Source organism: Bemisia tabaci, chromosome 1, assembly GCF_918797505.1.
Source record: "Bemisia tabaci chromosome 1, PGI_BMITA_v3".
NCBI lineage: Eukaryota > Metazoa > Arthropoda > Insecta > Hemiptera > Aleyrodidae > Bemisia > Bemisia tabaci.
In genome coordinates, this window is record NC_092793.1 from 16,946,550 (window position 1) to 16,966,093 (window position 19,544).

General features: G+C 41.8%; 1 protein-coding gene across 7 annotated transcripts in view; it reads right to left on the bottom strand.

The window, feature by feature from the left end:
• The window catches only part of LOC109039892 (bestrophin-2a), a 52,875-nt gene that overhangs the window by 27,973 nt on the left and 5,358 nt on the right, over positions 1 to 19,544 (bottom strand). The gene's annotated exons all lie outside the window — the stretch shown is intronic.

The following is a 19,544-nucleotide window of genomic DNA, read 5'->3' on the forward strand; positions in this document are numbered from 1 at the left end:
AAATCGCAATAATGCGTATCGGCCTAATGCAATTTTTAAGCGTTATGGTCTTGTAAAGTATGAGCTCGGCTTGAAGCGCCTTCATTTTTTGTGATACTCTACGTTTTGTCACGATGTTAGTTTAGTTGCCTGTCCGATCTCAACGCAACTAATGTCACGGAGTTCACGGCCAGCTCTTCTGAGTGTGTATATTCCTGCCATGTTTTTGAGGATAGAAAATTCTCTACTCACATCATAGGCAACATAATCAGCACTCTAACCTTGTTCTTTTACTTTTGAATTTTATGATTTTCTATAATTATTCACCACTGGCTTGTAAATTGCCGGCGATTGCGAATTGCCTGCGACATATCGATGGCCAAAACGCAATTCCAAGTATCTCCATTGCAATGTTTCAGAATTTCCGCCCCTATATTATTTGGACTACATTTTGCAATTAGGAACTATAAATTCCGGCCCGGTTTAAAAACAACGTATGTGCCATCTGTTTCCCTATGCACATAAGTGTTTTTTCAGATGAGTCAGAATTTACAGCTCCAAATTGCAAAGTGCAGTCCATCTGCTCGAAGAGAAACCAACCAACTTCACAGTTTGAAATTTACACAGAATATTCTGCCAAGAGAGATGAAAAATCAAAGACATTATCGAAACATTATCGAACATAGAAACATTTTTTGAATAGTTTTCCAAAGAAAAAAATGAAGTATAGCAAGAAGTCTGCAACGCCGCAAGCGGAGATGTATGGTTTCGAACTTTGGCCAACTATGTATTGTAAAAGAAAACTGTTTGCGATTTTGACAAACTTTAAGGTAGGTAAGGAGCTATACCTCACAATTCGCAAAATATCTTTTGGAACTCAAAATTTTTACGGTGTCAACATCGTAATTTTTTTTGAGGCTCTCCAAAGTCAAACTGATTCAGCTTACTCGAGTTCCGAAAAAAATTATCCGTTTTATGATGTCAAGTTATTGGCGTCCTTAAACCTCCCCTCTTCACAATGTAAACCATACGTATGGGGCCTCCGCCTACCTAAAGAAAAGGGCCTATTAAGGAACAGCTATGAATACAACTGTAAAAGACACTAAATCGATTGATTTGCCCTTTAAACCTATGGAAAAAAAGGATCGATAAACATGGTGTTAGCATCGAAAACCTTAAGAATCGATTCTTTACCATAGCTTCAAATGGGCGTATATCAATAGTCGATTATTCACGCTTCGCGACTGAAGGAGAGAGCAGAGAGAGACGTATTCCGAGAGACACTATCACCGTTTCGCAATGCACCGGACACAGGAATCGTCAAGTGCGAATTGCAACCTGCACTTTTTCGCGCGAAAGAGTGAAGAAACGAGTGCATCTCATTGGCGAGCGTCGTGATGGTGGACCATGGTCCCAGATCGCGGCCGAATCGTTAGATTTTCGCCGATGGACACTGAAAAAAGCAGACATTTCCGCACCTATCTGAAACCGCGCGCGCCGCGCCGTGCCGGACCCCACGTCAAGTCCAATGAACTTGCTATTATTAAAAAGTTCTGGCAGAGATGGGGCGTAGCGAATTTTTACGAGAAATCTGTGAAATTTGATGACAGGGATACACAAAGACGACAAAGTGCGTCAAGTCGTCAGTAGAAAAATGCTCGCAAGCTCTCGCATGTAGGTACATCCGGAGTTGTTCGTATGTGTCGCAAACGAATTGTCGCATTAGGCAAAATGCCTGGGCAAATAGTAAAATCTATTTTTATTTTCAAAATTTTTAACAAATCAAAGGAAAAATCCTTGTAAAGGAAAGAAACCTCCGTAGTAATTCGCATCGTGCGATGGTATTTTCAATGATTTCCAGATCTTGAATGAACACTTATCTGATGTCATTAAACACAGATTTTTTTTTTTAAGTGTTGACAGTCAAAACATATGAGGAGCATTCGGAGAGGATCATACAAGGAAAGTTTGTAGGATTGATGAATTGAGAGGCTCGGAGGATAAGGCGTATAAGTGCAATTTTGGGAAACATTGAGATATTAGTGATTTCAACTAAATCTAGGTTTACAATAATGAATTCTGTGATAAATTCACAGGTGAAATCCAATTTAAAAGCATCAAAATGTGAATTTGAACTTTCTTTCCGCCATAAAGCTTTATTTAATTTAGTTTTAAATCTTCTTTCTTAAAGTAGAAAAACTGCACTTATGCGCCTTGTCCTTCAAGTCCCTCAGATCTTGCACAAAATGTTGGAAAAATGTTGGCCATGCGTCGAAATGTACGAAACTTCGTAGACTGTAAAAATTTGGCTACCTATATGAGCCTCCGCATTTGATAAAATGCCTAATTTGATTATTTCTACTGTGGCATGTACATAAATGAGTCAATCGAAGAGATACAGGGCTTAAGTATAAATGGGGTAGAATTTTTGTAAAAAGCACTTATGTGTATTCACCGCGAAGTTCTGAAACTCGGCAAAAAAAAACCTTCTTTTCACAGATTCTTCTGTATCAGAGGCTACCTCTACTATACCCCTACTCCCTCTTAGAGTCACCGCCAAAATTCGACAAATTTATCATTTTAGTAAAAAACGGTATTTAAACAATGTCTATGATAGAAATATATCAGATAATAATTATATTTTTATAATATGAGTTTTGGAAATTAAATAAACCATGAAAATCAAAATAATGGGCATAGGTTTTTGGGGGGTCCGAAGAGTCCTCGTGTGACTCACGGGCCTTACTCTCCCTCCCTCTTGTTCAATCCATCGTCTCCCGGATGAAGAAACTTAACTCCATTCCAATGCTGCTAAATTGACTCGAACAATACATTTATTTTACAAAGTGTACCTGAGCAATTTCTATCCACAATTTGTCTGCTTTTTGCATGAGATCTAAAGAAAAATCAGAGAAATTTTCAGTTAATAATTCTCAAGATTCTCCCAGTAAAAATACAATTTGCGAGGGGAAGTTTGGCATCAATGTAATGGAGTTACGTTCTTTCGTGATGGAGACGACGAATTGGACGTATTTCTATCAAACGGAACTATGTGCATTAAGACATGAGCCCTGAGACCCATAAGAATATGTGCATAACAGGGCTCACGTCATAATGCGCATAGTTCCGTTTGATAGAAATACGTCCAATTCAGACTCAAATCTTTTTTTCGAGCGTGTCTTTCGCTGTCAAATCGGACTTGGCACTTGAAACCCTACTCCTGGGCGAAATCCGATAAGCGATTTCCATTTCACCCCGGTGACCAGCAGACTGTGAAGGGCACCTGCGCCTCCGCGGCCGCGGCGGAGGTCGCGTTCGTCCCGCTTCGAGCATGTCATATCGGCCAGCTGATTTCGGTGCTAATTGTTCCGGTGCGGCGACATGCCGCCCGCTCTTGTACGCCTAATTGGATTTAATCTAATTTATGCCCGACAGACGGACAGTCTAGTTTATGCTCTACGTGCTCGAGCCGGCACTTCTCTTCGGATGTGGGCGGGGGGATAACCTTTGACCTGACTGCACTGGTTGCAGAGACAAGAGACCCTCCACTAGTATCTTGGCCATGGTGGAAGCTTTTACTTTCGGGACTTCAGCATTCTACTGTTACCTACATGGTTGATGTTCAACAACGTGTTGGCAGTTTCGTTTCGCAAACAAGCCGAAAATGGCCGACGTTTGGGAAACTTGTTTGGCTCATGACGTCATCCGAAGCTCATCATCGACCATGTAGGTAAGTCAACAGCCGAAACTAGGGTGATGACTGTTGCTTCCTAGTAATTGTCCGTAAGGAATTGTTGAAACCCCGAAAGTAAAAGCTTCCACCTGTCGCTAGGAGGCCAGTGGAGGGTCTCTTGTCTCTGACTGGTTGTCGCTAAAAAAGTGGCGTTTGTGTCGAGTCGTCAAAAAGGGAAAGGAGCGTGAATGTATGCTGCTGTCTTAAGGAAGAACGCCGTATGAGCCTTCAAACGTTGCCATGTTTTCTTCGATAAGAACGGAATTTACTAGGAAAATTGTGAAAATGTTTCTCAATTTTTTCAGACAATTTTGTTCGCGATTTTATCTAAAACGTCTGAAAATTTCCAAGAAAAAAATTCATAATTTTCTAAAAAAATAAACGTTTTATCCGGGGCACTTTGGCAACTCTTGAATGTTCATACGGCGCTCTCCCTCAGCACGACAGTATGTCTCTTCGAAATTGACGCGTGCTCGTGCATTTGATCAGTTGGAACTTCTTGGAAAGGTTGAATTTTAGAATTAGCGGTCGGGAAGAGCACGATGCATGCTGTTCCGCCACACCTGGAAGATGTGAAACGCTTGAGGAAATTTGTTCTTCCCTTCTCTAAGAGAGATCTCAGCCTCATTTTGGTTGGTACTGATGTTGTGCAGATAATGCATGAGTCTCAATTTGGACTGTATATTCAGCGTGGAGGGACCAATTGGACCACATATTGCAGTTGGGAATTAAAATCTCCGACTCATCCGTAAAAACACCTACATGCGTAAGAGACCAATGATACATATGTTGTTTCGGAACTGAAACGGAAATTTTAGCTCCTAATTGCAAAATTTAGTCCGATTATTTTACAATACACAATATTTATGTATATTTATTTTAAGAGGAAAGTGTGTAAACCCTCTACCTGGCTGGTATAAATTGATAATTATTGGTTGGTATGAAAATTGCTAAGGACTCTGTTTAGTAGTTCCACCGTCGATACGTTGTTTCTAAAATAAGCCAGAAATAGCATTTCTTATTTGCAAAATGCAGTCCGGTTATGCTACCAGAGAGACAATGCCTCGCGCAATAGAGGAACTCCTCGCCGCATTTCCACAAACTCTCACGAATGAAAAACTTATGACATCCGCGTCGACGCCCTTAAATCAGTAACGTCGCGTCGTTACCGTATCGAAATCCGAGCGAATGAAGTGGATCAACTTTTCAAGCGTTGAGGCGCCACCGCCGGCGCGACGGCGCATAGTGGATCGAGTCAATCAGACATGAAATGTTTGACTAAAACTGCGACTTTTGATGTTTATTTCGTCTTATTTTAAATTGTAAGGGGTGCTTCAAGCAGAAAATTTCACGAGAAAACCAATGAAACCACTTTTAGAACCTCAAAGTCTTGTATAAACGGAGTTATAAACGTTTAAAGATTCCAAATTTTGTCTGACTTCTCATGTTTACTCGTTCCACTGTGCGGCGGCGCCGCGTTCCTGTCAATGGTTACGCCGGGGCCGGGGACGCAGATCAAAGGGTGATCTTTTCTCTATCCTCTTTCGGCGTGAACTTCTGGAAGCCGTGCTTTGCGTGTAGGAGGAGTATCGGTACCCGGTAGCTGTATTGCGTAAGTCTCGGTTGTTTGACGCGGTCGTGGATTCGCCATGGATGTCAGAGTCAGAGGAGCTTCTGCCGATCCAATTAGCATATCGGTTCACCGATGACTGATGAGTGATGAGTCTGTCCGTGCTCGAGTTAGCGCCCGTGCGCCTCCCGCCGACGCCGCCAAGTCTCAAAAACTCGGCCTGTGGATATCGATGGCCCAAAAGCGAAACCACGTATCTCCATTGCGACATCTCCGAATTTCCGTTCCTATTTTATTTTTGCGAAGAGAAACAGGGCTCACTTTATGGTTCGAAATGTTCACAGAATATTCGACTAATAGAGAGGAAACCTCAAGGAAATTTTTAAGAAATTAAGTTCACTAGTTTTCCACAAAAAAAAGTGGATTATGTCAGAGAGTCTGCATGCAATGTCACAAACGGAGACAGGTGATGTCGCCTTATGGCCAACGATACGTAGCAGGTAAACCAGTCAAATCAAGCATCTTATCAATGCCTCGGCAGAGGGTCAAAATTACAATCTTACTTGGATTGAAATTCTGGCTTGTCTAATTCCACACAAATAATTTTTTGTTCGTGTAGAGGATAACTCCCTGTAAAATTGAAGAGGAAGAAAAAAATTGATTTTTTTTTTTTAAAATAAAAAAAAAACAAAGAAAAAAACGCAGGAAGATAGATGTAGAGTAAATATTTCGTCAATTTCTTTCGCTCTTGATAGGTGGGAGGAACTAAGAAGAGGTCAAGTCTGGGACTATAGAGGGGTGCAACGCGGGGAGATACGTAAGTAACCCCGGTCCTCCGCCTCTCCTCCCCAAAAGTTTTCTTCCTCTACAGCTGAAGTTTCAGTCAATTTAACTATCGATTCATTTAATAGTTCATCCATGATGAGGAGTTTTGAAGGAGAACAGAGTAAGGGTATAGAGGACTGCAACAGTAATGACTGGAGTCTACTACATAGTCTGCTGTGAGCACCTGCCTGATGGGAATGCTAGCTAGGAAAATACTTCGATACATCTGAAGCATCCCTACTCATTTTTAGTGAAAAAACTAAGTTGGTAGCCTAAAAAATTGAGTTTGTTTTACCATAGATGGCCATTCAAGCGAGCAACCATGGGTACAGGGGGATTCTGTTTCTCCCTAAGAGTTCCATCTCGAATGTTTCGAATCTACTTCACTTTGATAAATCTACCCTGATAACGTGCATTACACGCCCATAGGAAGGAGGAGAGTCTCTTCCACCTCGAGTGTTTCAGCCTGGAGTCTACGTCACTCTAATTTACCTACTCTACTCTGATAATATAATATCTGACTGTCCACAACAAAGGGGCTAACAGTCTACAGAGAAAATTTTCAGAAGATTTTTGTTGTCATTTTGGGCTAAAAATTCAGTTTTTTAGTTTTCAACGGAAAACTCCGATTTTCTTTTCGACGGTGCAGACATCTGGTATGACAAACCACGTTACAGTGTTCTTTGGCAACCGAACAGTGTCAGATATTTGTGAATTGTGAAATATTAAGCGCTCAGCCGATAGGCAGCGCTTTTTGATTTCGACTTGCCTCTGAGTACTAGTATACTAGTGCTAATGCGTTTAAATGGCGCACCAGCTCATCGATGTGTAGGCTTTTGGGGGGGGGGGGGGGTCCATTTTTAAAATAAATAAAGCTGTGAAAACTGTATTTTATGCTTTTAACGTAATGCGCAGGTAGTTTCGATCGTTTGTCTATAAGAAAATTTCTTAGCGGTAGAGTAATTCTTATCGAAATTGATCGTTGAACTCAAATGAAGCCTAAAAAAAACGCGCCTGATGAGCTCAACGGTGAGCTCATTTTCGGGAAACAAAAATACGCGTTTACGGTTTCCTTGGTAACCTTTGTTTGCTATCAGCTGATGTTTTATTTCCATTTCCCAGCCAAGTCGACGGAGTTTATACTTCCTTTCTTCACTAAATACATTTACTAACACCTGAGCGCTTTTCTAATACGACGGTATTAGAACTTTCCCGCTTGTTTTTTCTTCTACGCACTGTCTGAATTTTTCAGCCCGATTTGACAGGGGCCGCCGCCGAGCGCCTTAAGAAGCGTCGCGGCGCTATTTTGCAACGCAAACACTCTTTTGTCCTGATAATGTGTTTGTCTAGGCGGCTCGGAGGAAAATCAACCGCGAGCTTTCACATGCAGATTTTTCTTATCCTTCAAAAGCTCAGAAATCCCGACCGTATCCGATGCGCCTTTCACTCCGGTTCGCCGACAAACGAGGTTCTCTACCAAGCTCGGCATAAACCGCTCATCTGCATAGGTTTTCCATTTCAGTTAAATGGTTTTTCCTCAGCAGGGTAGCTTACTACCGCGGTGTCAGCATCCGAGCTTCCTTCGCCGGGAATCTCACAATCAGCACCCTTAGACTATAACGTGGGATGAAAGCTATGGAAACTGTGAAATCTAAGGAATGCCACTGTTCTGGCGACGGTTGAAAACCAGGAAAAGTAGAAAAATTATAAAAAGATGATTTGGCGCGAGGTAATTTACCGCAATAGAGCTCCCCAGTTAAATCGATCGTGATAAATCGTGACGTCACGCACTCACGGCAAAAAGTTTCAATTTTGCATAATTGCAATTTGCGGCAATTTTTTAACACCGAGTTGTCAATTTTATCGATTTAAATTCCAGTCCGAGGTGCGTTGTGGATTATCTGTATTCCATACTAATAATTTTATTATTTTTCATTGGAACAAAATTATGAGGTTTCTTTTTCAGTTGTGCGGCTGAAAAAAAACTGCTCATAAAATGTAAAAAAAACAACCTGAACATGTTGAGGTCAAATGACACTAAATTTGTTGTAAATTGCAACTGTTTCGTTGCACTGTGCTACTTGAGTTCTTAAAATCAGCTCTTTCGTGGGAAAAGGAAAAACGACTTATGAGTATTCCTATATCTCGTATACTGCGAGATCCCCAACCTCACTTAACCTCGTGTAATGTGACTTGGTAGCATAACGCTATTAGGATCTTTTTTCATGTTTTCTATCTGTTGACATTTTAGGTTTCCTTGAATTTCTCGAGTTTGTGTCTTCAATCCCTGAAATGGGCTTATTAAATTTTTTCATGAATTTTACAGCCTTGCAAAATTCGATACAATTTTCCAAGAAAATTTGTGGTATTTCATTAAAACATATTTTCTCGTTTCATGCCTCTTTTATGGTGGCAAACGAGGAGCGTTTGTGAACGTCTCTTGAAACTAAGAAACAATAAATAATTTATGAGGAAGAACGATCTTTCTAGAGGAAAATACAAAATCCGGAACGCCTTCAAGTGTATCGAAATGCAACACGGACTGCATTTTAGCTCGAATAATGTCATCCGGGTACTAAATGGGCGTCGAGTCCGTCGAACACAACGAATTTATCTACGTGAAAATTGAGGGGAAAACTCTTGCGGTCTGATTATTGAAACTGATAGACAAAGTTATAGACAGAGATGACTCAGGGAAAATTTAGCTGTCTCTAAAGTGGAAGCTGGTGGCTGCAATGGACTGAGGAGGTAACTAAGAGACTAACAACAGCGACCACAAGAGACCCCATAGTTAGTCCATCATACTCCTCCTTAGTCGACATGAGAACCACCCTCTGCAACCAATAGGATCGCTCGGTGTTCCCATCGTCTTCTTTGTCCTTCTTTTTGTCTATGAATTTCAAAAATCACCCCGCTTACCCGTAGAACTGAGAGGGACCAAGATCGCCCGGCCCACTTTGGTTCTACCTATGCTTTGCGCGGGATCTATGAGCAGCACCAAAGTTTGAGAACCGCTGCCAACGCATGTAAAAACCGCTACTTATTTCGATTCGATTGATCCAAAATGAGCCACCGGTTGCTGCTTCCCTGAGCGTCGAGAAGCACTAATTTTGACACGACCGATAAGTTGAACCAGACCCTGACCTACTTGAGATTGTTCATACCTGAAACTGTTATGATCCGGCCCATCGGGCTCGGCTAGACCTTGGACAACCTGCTAGTTGAACGGAGCTTAAAAATTGGCATCTTTCACAACTCGCACGGCGGAGAGACAACACCCCCATCTCGTCACTAAGAATCGCCAATAAGTGGAATTGCGAACTTTTCGATGACAAAACATAGCGGGCGATACAACGGGCGCAATAGAGAACGCGTTGGCTTCTATTTGTTCTCGTTGATGCTGTGTCGTGCGGTCGACGCACTAATTACTATTTACTTTGCTTCAGTTGAATTAACAAAAACCGCGCAGGTAGACAATTACACAGCACTGAACACAGGCATCGTCTATTGTGCGAGAAGTTCCACCCGCCAGCCGCGCCGCGAACTTAACGCCCTCGAAAAACATATAGTTACGTTGCGCCAGCATTCGTGCCAGCTGATACGGTATCGTTGAGGTCAAAAAAGGAGCATTTACCGTGTTCGGTTGCAGACTCGTCGAGAGGGGCACAAATAGTACGCTTTCATACGGGGCGCCAACCGTAAGGGCGCCAACATTTCTTTCATTTCTTTCCCGCACTCCCTGAATTTATATAATTTCTCAGAGATTTCCATGTTTATTCCTTTTCTCCTTCCTCTTTTTCGTCATCTTTTTCATCTCTTTTTCCTCAGAATCTCCTCCTCCTTTTGCTACCTCTTTTTCTTCCTTCTCTTTCTCCTCTTTCTTCTACTCTCCCTGCTAAAAATCGGCTGTAGGAGCTGTGTTCCAAATACCGTAGGTAGGAATTTTCTTAGTCGGCGATAGAAAGCGATAGAGAATCATTATTAAGCAGGGCTATACGAAGTGCTACAAAATTCTATGACCGAGCTATAGTTCCGATTGCTGGGCTATATAGTTTATTTCCTGGCTATAGCTCTTATAACTGTTGGTTATATCCTTATTGCCATCGGCTGTAAAAGGTTGTAAGAAACTGAAAGGCCAGCTATAGGTCGATATAGTCTTTTGGAACACAGATCCTGATCCCATCACCAATTTTTACCGGAGCGTTCTATTCCTCGTTTCCTCCCTCCTATTCTGCCATGCTGCGGAGAAACGCCGTATGAACCTTCAGGCGTTGCCAAATTTCTTCCGATAAACTACGAATTCATTGGGTACATCGTAAACATTTTTCTCCAAATTTTTCAGACTATTTTCTTCGTAATTTTATCTAAGATATCTGAAAATTTTAAGATAAAATACACACAAATTTCGTCAAAAATACATGTTTTCCCCGAGGAAACTTGGCACCTCTCGAATGTTTATACAGCGTTTTTCCTTAGCATGCCAGTGTTCTTCTTCCTTATTATCTCCTCCTTGCAATTAATTTCGACGACCCATTTCCAAAAATATTCTGTTGAATTTTACTCGATATCTATCAAAATCGTCCAATTACGATGCCATAGCTTCATTAAACCTCCCTTAATCCCAAGGTAAACCATAAAAAGCTTCCCGCCTCCCTGAAAAAAAAAGCTTTTTAAGGAACGAAAATACGACCTCCTTGAGGAAAGGAGATGTTTAAGGAGCGACTATAATTACGGTCCTCAAGAGCTGCGCCCATGAGAGACTCTCAAATAGGAACGACGAAGAAGCTAGGCACTCGAACATTTTCGCAGATGACAGGCCTGATCTGTGCATCGGAGGGAATTTCGATCGTCGATGCTCGATTGACGAGGAGTCGAGTGTTTGTTTACCGGGCTTGTTATTTGTTCAGCACTTGAAATCCGATTTTAAATCATCCTGCTTCCTCGCGCCCGATTTAAATATTAGATGTGCAAGGTCTGGCCGCGAATTCAACTGCCGCGAAACGTCACTGCCATTAAATTATACTTGACTTCTGCTAAGCGTATGCAATGTATGCACAGTGTGTTGCAGCCGCGTCGATCTATGAATAACAGGTTGTTCCGTTCGCTCCGATCGTTCAATTCGGGCAGCGCGACAAGTCCAGTGGCGTGGCGTGCTTTGCGATATATCGATAGATTCGCCACTCAAACCTATGAAGAAAGATCGATTATCAGGGTGTTCGCAGCGAACACCTTAGTAATCGATTCTTTACCATAGCTTCAAATGGCGAGCTATCGATAATCGATCCTTTACGCCACGCCACTGGACAAGTCCTGTCGGATGCTCGAAATCAGGGAAGTGAAATAGACTGATTTTGTGGCCGCCTCGATCTTGCGACATTCGACGTATTGATTTTCGATGGTTCCAGACAAAACAACATGACATAATCTCAAGTTCAGAATCTTGGTTGAGGTTATCCCTGGTAAAAATTGGCGATAGGAGCTGCGTTTCAAAATACCATAGGAATTCTTATAGCCAGCTAACGAAGGCAATAGAAAATCATATAGCTGGCTGTAGAAAGTGGAGCAAATCATATAGCCGGGCTATACGAAGCGATAAAAAAGTATGTAGCCGGGCTATAGTTCCTATCTCCGGGCTTTACACTCTATCGCCATCGGCTATAAGAGGCTATAAGAAATTGTGTAGAAATTCGTGTGCTTTGGAAATCATGAAGTTTGATACGGAACCACCATAATATTCACAAAACACACATTATATTTTCCTTTAATACATATTTTTTTTTCATCAATTAAAATGAGAAAAATCCATACAGGATGTGCAAACATTTCAGAATCATGAGTTGAAAAACGCTGACTCCGCAAGATTATATAGGAGCCTAACACAGAGCGGAGCGGCGTGCTGCCAGCGATAAGCGCGCACCAGCGCCTACAAACCTAACAGGGATACTTCACGCATGGCGCAATGCGTGGAGTATCCCTGTTGGGTTTGTAGGCGCCAAGGCGCTTTTCGCGCTGGCTGCCCGCCCGCCGCGCCGCAGCGTGCCACGGCGCGGCGCTTGAAGCAACTATTTCACACCAGAGGTACACACACCACAGAATCATACGAAATTGAAGGCGCTCCAATATATTAGGAATGGCAGCCATCCTTCAAAAGTACGGAGCTTTCCGCGCAAAATAAATCAAGAGTCCTAGCATCCGTAATAATTAGCAACATTCAGCATACACTTGATCGCCTGGCTGTTGCTCAATCGCCATCGGCTATAAAAGGCCATTAGAAAGTGTGCAGCCGGCTATAGAAGCTATTGAAAATCTTACAGCCGGCTTTAGGTCTATGGTATTTTGGAACACAGACTCTACTGCCAATTTTTACCAGGGATGGCGTTAGTTCACTATGATTTTATTATTATTGATTCATTAATTTATTGAAGACACACGAGGAATTTTGACAGCAAGAATCACTTAGGTGTTACTATTAGATGCGTTCCACTGCTCTGGCATAAATCATCATTCCCTTAACGAAACAGTGTAACCACATTTCGGTGTTGCCAAATTCCCCCTTGCAAATTGCATTTTTACCAGGAAAATCTTAAACATTTTTAACTGAATATCCACTTTTTAATTTTTCTCCTAATCTCAAAAAAATTAAAAAAGGATAGGTACCAATGAGGACCGTTTTTAGGCTCACCCTGCGAGTATCCTCAACTCTACGATGTTTTGCTCATGCTCATTGAAGGTCTATACTTGTTTCACGCGATGCATCATGATCTTGACATTTTTGGTCTATTTTTGGGTCCAATCCTGGCTTGAATATGGGTCTGAAAGCCAATTTTGGCCGGAAAAAAAAAAATAAAACAAGGATTTTTTTATGTTCATCCGCTAAACCGTATTTCTTTGCTACAATCAGCCTTCAGATCGATGGTTACAAAAAATCGTGGCTTCATTTCAATAAATCGCAACAATGGCGTGAAAAAAATCCATTGGGGTACAATCTAGGTACTCTGGTTTTTTTCTCGTAACACCGACAGAAATAGCATCACACAGTTGTTGCAGTCAGCTGCGAAGTTAATAGACACCTGCCGAAAGTAAGGGCACCTACAAAAACTTGAGGAGCTCAGCAGAGGAAGGAAGTAAGAGTGGTAAAATTTGATCTATTTCACGCCCCTCATATCACTCTCATTTCGGTGAATTGCTTACGGCTTACGACCCATTAACGGCACGGCGCCCACACCCACGCAGTAAAATTCTGAGTGATGATGAGAAATGCGACTGATGTGTGCATGCGCATGTTGCATGGATCATTTTAAAGGAAATCGATAGATTATTAGAGTCTTCCTTACTATGATTATCGACTGGAACGAATGATTAAGGACTGATCTGCGAACTTTGAGACATACATGAATTTATGGTTGAGGAATTGGGAGCGGTAAAATGTTTCTTGGGTCTTTTTTGAAAAATTTTAAGTACTCTGGAGGAACTAAGGGGAGCCGAACGCGGCCTGCCTGCGGCTTTTCGCTCCCCTAGAAAGAAATCTACTTGATCCCCTTCAGAAAATGTAAGAGGGATTTTGCTGAATAAGTGCGTGACAAATCTTTCATCCTAGGTATTTGAAATTGTATCAAATTTGGTCAATCAAATCAAAATTGGTCTTGCGATGCCTTAATTTTAAAAATTTTTTCTGTTCCCTCATTTGAGTGGAGAAATTTCCTCCAAATCCTCCTTTGGAACATGAGGAGTTCTTCAGACCCCCTTCGGTGCACTATCTCTCTGTGAGATACCCTTCTGTTCCCCAACAAATATTAGCTTGTTCTATCCTCTTGGAGTGCACCGCAATGCCAGGGAAGAACGTCATATGAGCCTACAGACGTTGCCGAGTTTTCTTTAGTAATATACAAATTTTCAGGGAAACCTGTGAGCATTTTTCCTTCCGTTTTGCTGAGAATTTTATCAGCAACTACATCTAAATTCCCAAAAGATCTCAAGTAAACTAGACTAACTCATAGAATTTAAGTTTTTACAAGGGTATAAGTACAAATTTTAGCCAAAATTTTATTGATTTATAAGTACAATCAAAAGAGAAATCAGTGAAATTGTAAGCCAACGATCAACGACGGAATTTTCAAGGGCAAGAAAAGCCAACGCGCCTTCAATTTTCACGTAGGCAACATGAACAACTAAGGAGCACGAATATTTGCATCCGGGTGTTGCGTGGTTTTTGCAAGAATTGTGATTAAAGACGATTTTGAGGTGCCCAGTTTCGAACAGTTTGAAGTTGGTATTGAGACATAAGAAGTGACAGAGGACTCAAAAAATTATAAAAACATTTTCGAATTCTTAAAAATTTTGCTCTCCTTAGAATTTTGCTCCCCTGGAGTCGAATTTTGTCGGTCCTTCCACCGTACTAAAATATACTTAGGACGGGTTTCGACTGCACTTAAGTTCGGCTTAGCGCCTCTGATTGGCCGGTGGTGCGGTTTGAACTCATCGATGGATGTTGCACTCCGTGTGAAAAAGCCGACAAAATTCGGCCCCTGGGCTACAGCCGATCTCTAAATCGTATCCGTTCTCGGGAACGATTCAGGTCGATTCGGCAGAATAGATCCTTAGCCGCAAAATCGCTCTAATTCGGCGGACAAATTGAATTTCTCCGCGTGTCCAATCCGTCAAGATGAAATCGTCGCCGGCAGACGGGCTGGGGGTAGGGGGGATGACAGGGGGTATGGGGTATGGGACACGGGACACCAAGACAGGAAACGGGAGATTGGAGCAATTAAACAGTTCACGCGATTAGCGATTAGCGATTAATTGGCGTGGCGAATGCCGATAGTGAGCGCGATCGAAGACTGCCTTTTGTTGGGCACGTTGCGTCGCGGCCGGCGCGGCCAAGGCCGTAAACTCGCCAATCTGGAGCGAATGCTCTCTTTGGACAAAGGCGGCCACTCCGCGGCGGCGGCGCCGTCGCACAGTGCACCCGCGTGCGAGGATCATTGCTCCTGAACTAATTTCATAGAGAAAGGATTATCGCAGAGATCATTTATTTCAGAGATCCCATACACAAAATCTAATCAATGAATCAGGAGAGGAAAGAGTCAAGTTCAAGTTCGGAGGTCAACGCTCTTTTTGGAAGAAATTAATTAATGAGCATCTTGTTGAGTGCAGTGGCGTCATGGAGGTATGGGAGGCATGGGGGCCTGGGGGATTGGGGGGCATGGGAGGCATGGGGGTATGTGGGCATGGAGGTATGGGGGCATGGGGGATTGGGGGGCATGGGAGGCATGGGGGTATGTGGGCATGAAGGTATGGGGGCATGGGGGGGCATGGGGTGCAATTGGCTCCTTTCCCTGCGTTTCAGAGGACGTAGAATAATAACGAGAAAGATGGACAAAACTTTCCGAAAACTTAATCTTAAGATTAAGTGCATTGGGACGCCATCGGGAGTCTCCTTAAAGAAAAGAGCTGATTAAGGAACGACTATGAGTGCGACTCTAGACTCTGCACAATAGCAGTTTCCTGGTGAAACACCTTTGATGATGGCCTCCGGTAAATAGAACTTTCTTCGACTCTTCTTGCAGAAGTAAATTTTGACATTCATAAACAATTGTAAGCCCCATATCTTCCCCGCCCCTTTGCTACTGTTACATCTAATCCAAATTTCTTTCTAATTATATGTTTTTTGTGCTATTACAGGGTGAGTGAAAAGTCCCCGACCCCCCCTCTAACTTTTGAACGAATTGAGCTAAGGAAATGAAACTTTGGGAATGTTCCTATCTCAAAGGGGACCATCTTTGGAGGGGGTCAAAATGTTGGTCCCCCCCTCAGGGGGGACAGGGGCCCCCCAACTTTTTTTTTCAAATAGCAACCCCTATCTTGTGATACCTCATTCGAAAGAGCATAAAAAACTAAGAATTTTGGCGCAAACCGCAGATCAATATCTCAATTTTTGACCGAGTTATGATAGGTCAAAGGTCAAATTTGACCTATTTTCAAAAAATCATAACTCCGGTTCAAATTATCGTAAAGAAAAAAATAAAACGGGAAAATTTACCAAATTGTGTTCGCTTTTACGTAAAAATTGCAGAAATCACTTCGATTTAATTTTAAGGGGGACTCGGACCCCCAAATACGTCAATTCAAAGGTCATTCAATTTTCCTGCGAAATAAGCCAATTTCCTCTGGATTTGCCTCCACATTATCTCAGTAAGGTCAAAATCAGTTCAACATTACGTTGGCAAGTCCCCAAATTTCGGGAAAAGTTAAAAAAACCAAATTTAAACGGTCAAATTTAATCACCTAAATTTCGTTTTTTTAACTTTTCCCGAAATTTGGGGACTTGCCAACGTAATGTTGAACTGATTTTGACCTTACTGAGATAATGTGGAGGCAAATCCAGAGGAAATTGGCTTATTTCGCAGGAAAATTGAATGACCTTTGAATTGACGTATTTGGGGGTCCGAGTCCCCCTTAAAATTAAATCGAAGTGATTTCTGCAATTTTTACGTAAAAGCGAACACAATTTGGTAAATTTTCCCGTTTTATTTTTTTCTTTACGATAATTTGAACCGGAGTTATGATTTTTTGAAAATAGGTCAAATTTGACCTTTGACCTATCATAACTCGGTCAAAAATTGAGATATTGATCTGCGGTTTGCGCCAAAATTCTTAGTTTTTTATGCTCTTTCGAATGAGGTATCACAAGATAGGGGTTGCTATTTGAAAAAAAAGTTGGGGGGCCCCTGTCCCCCCCTGAGGGGGGGACCAACATTTTGACCCCCTCCAAAGATGGTCCCCTTTGAGATAGGAACATTCCCAAAGTTTCATTTCCTTAGCTCAATTCGTTCAAAAGTTAGAGGGGGGGGCGGGGACTTTTCGCTCACCCTGTATGTGCTCTGTTTATGAGAGAGTAAATAAAAATTAATATTTTACGATGGGGCGTCTTGGGATCTGCACGGGGAACCCGCCGTGACCTACGCCAAATTCCAAGGTCTGGCTCAAGGTTCCGGTGGTCAAAAGCGTGCCGGCGAGTCTCCAAGCTGTAACGAAAAGCTGACCCGAGTAGATCCCCTGATTGCGCAAGAAGCAAGACCGACTGTCTATACGGCTAGTTCCAGTTGCGATTTTTAAAAGCCTCGATCTTCAACGAAAGTAACGCGGTAACGCGAGACGCGTCTTCGAAAAAAGACTCGCAAGCGGAACTGAGCAGGCCCAAGGTAAGTAAAACGAAGCTACGCCCCTGGTTCTCAATAACAACCGAAAAGTGTGTGGGGAAAAGTATACTCTAGAGACCCCTCAAAACAATCTAGGCAATGAAATCGGGTGAGGCCTGTTGTCATGAGATGTTTTCGCATGGAATCGTTAACCCTTAAATGCCTCACCCGAACTCAAATTGTACGGGGCCGGTACATGCGAGCTTCAGATACAAGTCTCCAAAGCGGAATCTCAAGTCTTTTTAATTTCATTTTTGTTGTCTGGTCGAGGAGGGGGTTGAGACCACCCCCGAAACGTCCCGAAAGGTTTTTTTTATGTCTCTGTTTTTAGCCTTGTTTACCCATTGTTTTGTGTTTTTTCTAATTAAATTATTCGGGTTATCTTTGTGTATTATCTTCATCTCCAAACGCATTTGCTAAAACTTATTAGACATTAAATTGAAAAAAAGGAAAAAGCGAATGTCAGCACAGCCAAAAGTAGGAAAGAGGTATTTGAGCCTCGTTTTTTAAACTTTTTTCCCGAATCTTCAAGCAATGATTATATCATCGACAGCATAGAGCGGAGCATGGCGTGGCGAGCTCACGCCTCGCGCCATCGCGCCTTCAATTTTGTAACTGCAACACGGACATCCATTAAGCACGAATAGTTGTATCTCTGCGCCGTCATCAACACGTATCTTTTCCCTTGCTCTATTTCTATATTTTGTTTGTTTCCGTTTGTCTTATTTGCAGTGTTGCTATGAGGGCTACGCGACCAACACAGCCGAAAATAGGAAACACGTAATCAGGTCTCATTTTTTAACTTTTCTTCTGAATCGAAGCGACACATCATTGACAGCGTGGAGCGGAGCAAGGCTTGTTCGTAAGAAAGCAAGAGTCCAATACTCATTTTTCTTCTTTTTCAATTTAAGGATTTAAGGAACGTAAGGATGTATGATTCTGAGCGGCAGCAAGACTATGGCGCATTTTTAAAGGACAAGAGTGATTATATTTTTTGCTTTTGAGGGAGATAAAAAATCGCGGTGGGTAATTTTCAATCAGATATACCGCAACAACTCCCACGAAGGCATAAAGGAAATTCGTCAACACTTGGAGCCAATCCACGGATTTACTTTCTATCCATTTTATTTACAAAGAAAAGAAAACTTGTAAAACCGAGTTATTTTTTATGTTCAAATTTTTTTTAGAAAAATAGGTACCAGGTTTGAGATCTTAAGACTTTGACAGTATTATGTCTTTTTACATGAAAGTTCCCTACAAAAAAGTCAAAAATTCTTTCAAACCAGAAGAAAATTTTGAACCTCAACATTAAGAGGAGAAAATGAGTGTATATCGTATACCCTCTGTTAGAAGAACCATTTTATTTTTTGCTTGAAGCGTTTTTATTTTTAAAAGTATCTTCAGTTCGAACAATTAATCCATATTTTCATAATTAATCTTCAAATTGCTACAAATTTCTGACGCATATTCATTATTCAGAACAAGTTTTGGAGTGAAAATCAATGAAAAAAAAATCTCAACACTAATGATAAAAGTTCAAGTGTCATTGAAAGAACCTGGGAGACGATGTATTATTAAAAAACCAACACTTGAACCACACGACAGGCATCTACTTTGAGTGATGACTTGTTTTTTTCACCCGTCGACTATTTACTCCTTCCCTCTTAGAATCAATCATGCCTCTCAGCTCGCATCATTTAGAGGTATATCTTTCACCGCTACCCGCTTCGTGGGCCGGGATTCTTCCAGTCTATAAATGATGGTAATTAGCGGGTAAAAAAGCGTTTGATGATAGGTACAAAAATATACGAACGATGGTTATACATAGAAAAGAGAGGAAAATTGTGGGGGCCAGTAAAACATGAAATAAATGACTCGTTAAATAAAACTCGGATAGAGGTAATTACAGTTCAGCGCATTACATCACTGCCGTGAATCGTGGGTTCGCGACACCCCGCGGAAAAGCTTATCGGGTGATTCGTATTTTTAATAACCGGATTTAAATTCGGGAGGAATCTCATCAAAAACCACGGAATCTCATCAGTAACCACGGAGAGCGATGTTCGGATAAGATGTGTGACCCTAAGTCAGTTGGGCTGGTCGCAGCATTGTGTTTTGTACCTTCATCAGTTTTGTGACAGTAAAATTTAGCGCCGTTCTTGTTCAGTCCGACCAAATGGCGGAAGGCAAAAAAAATGGACTTTTTGTCTATGAAGCACCTTTACAGTAGACCACGAGA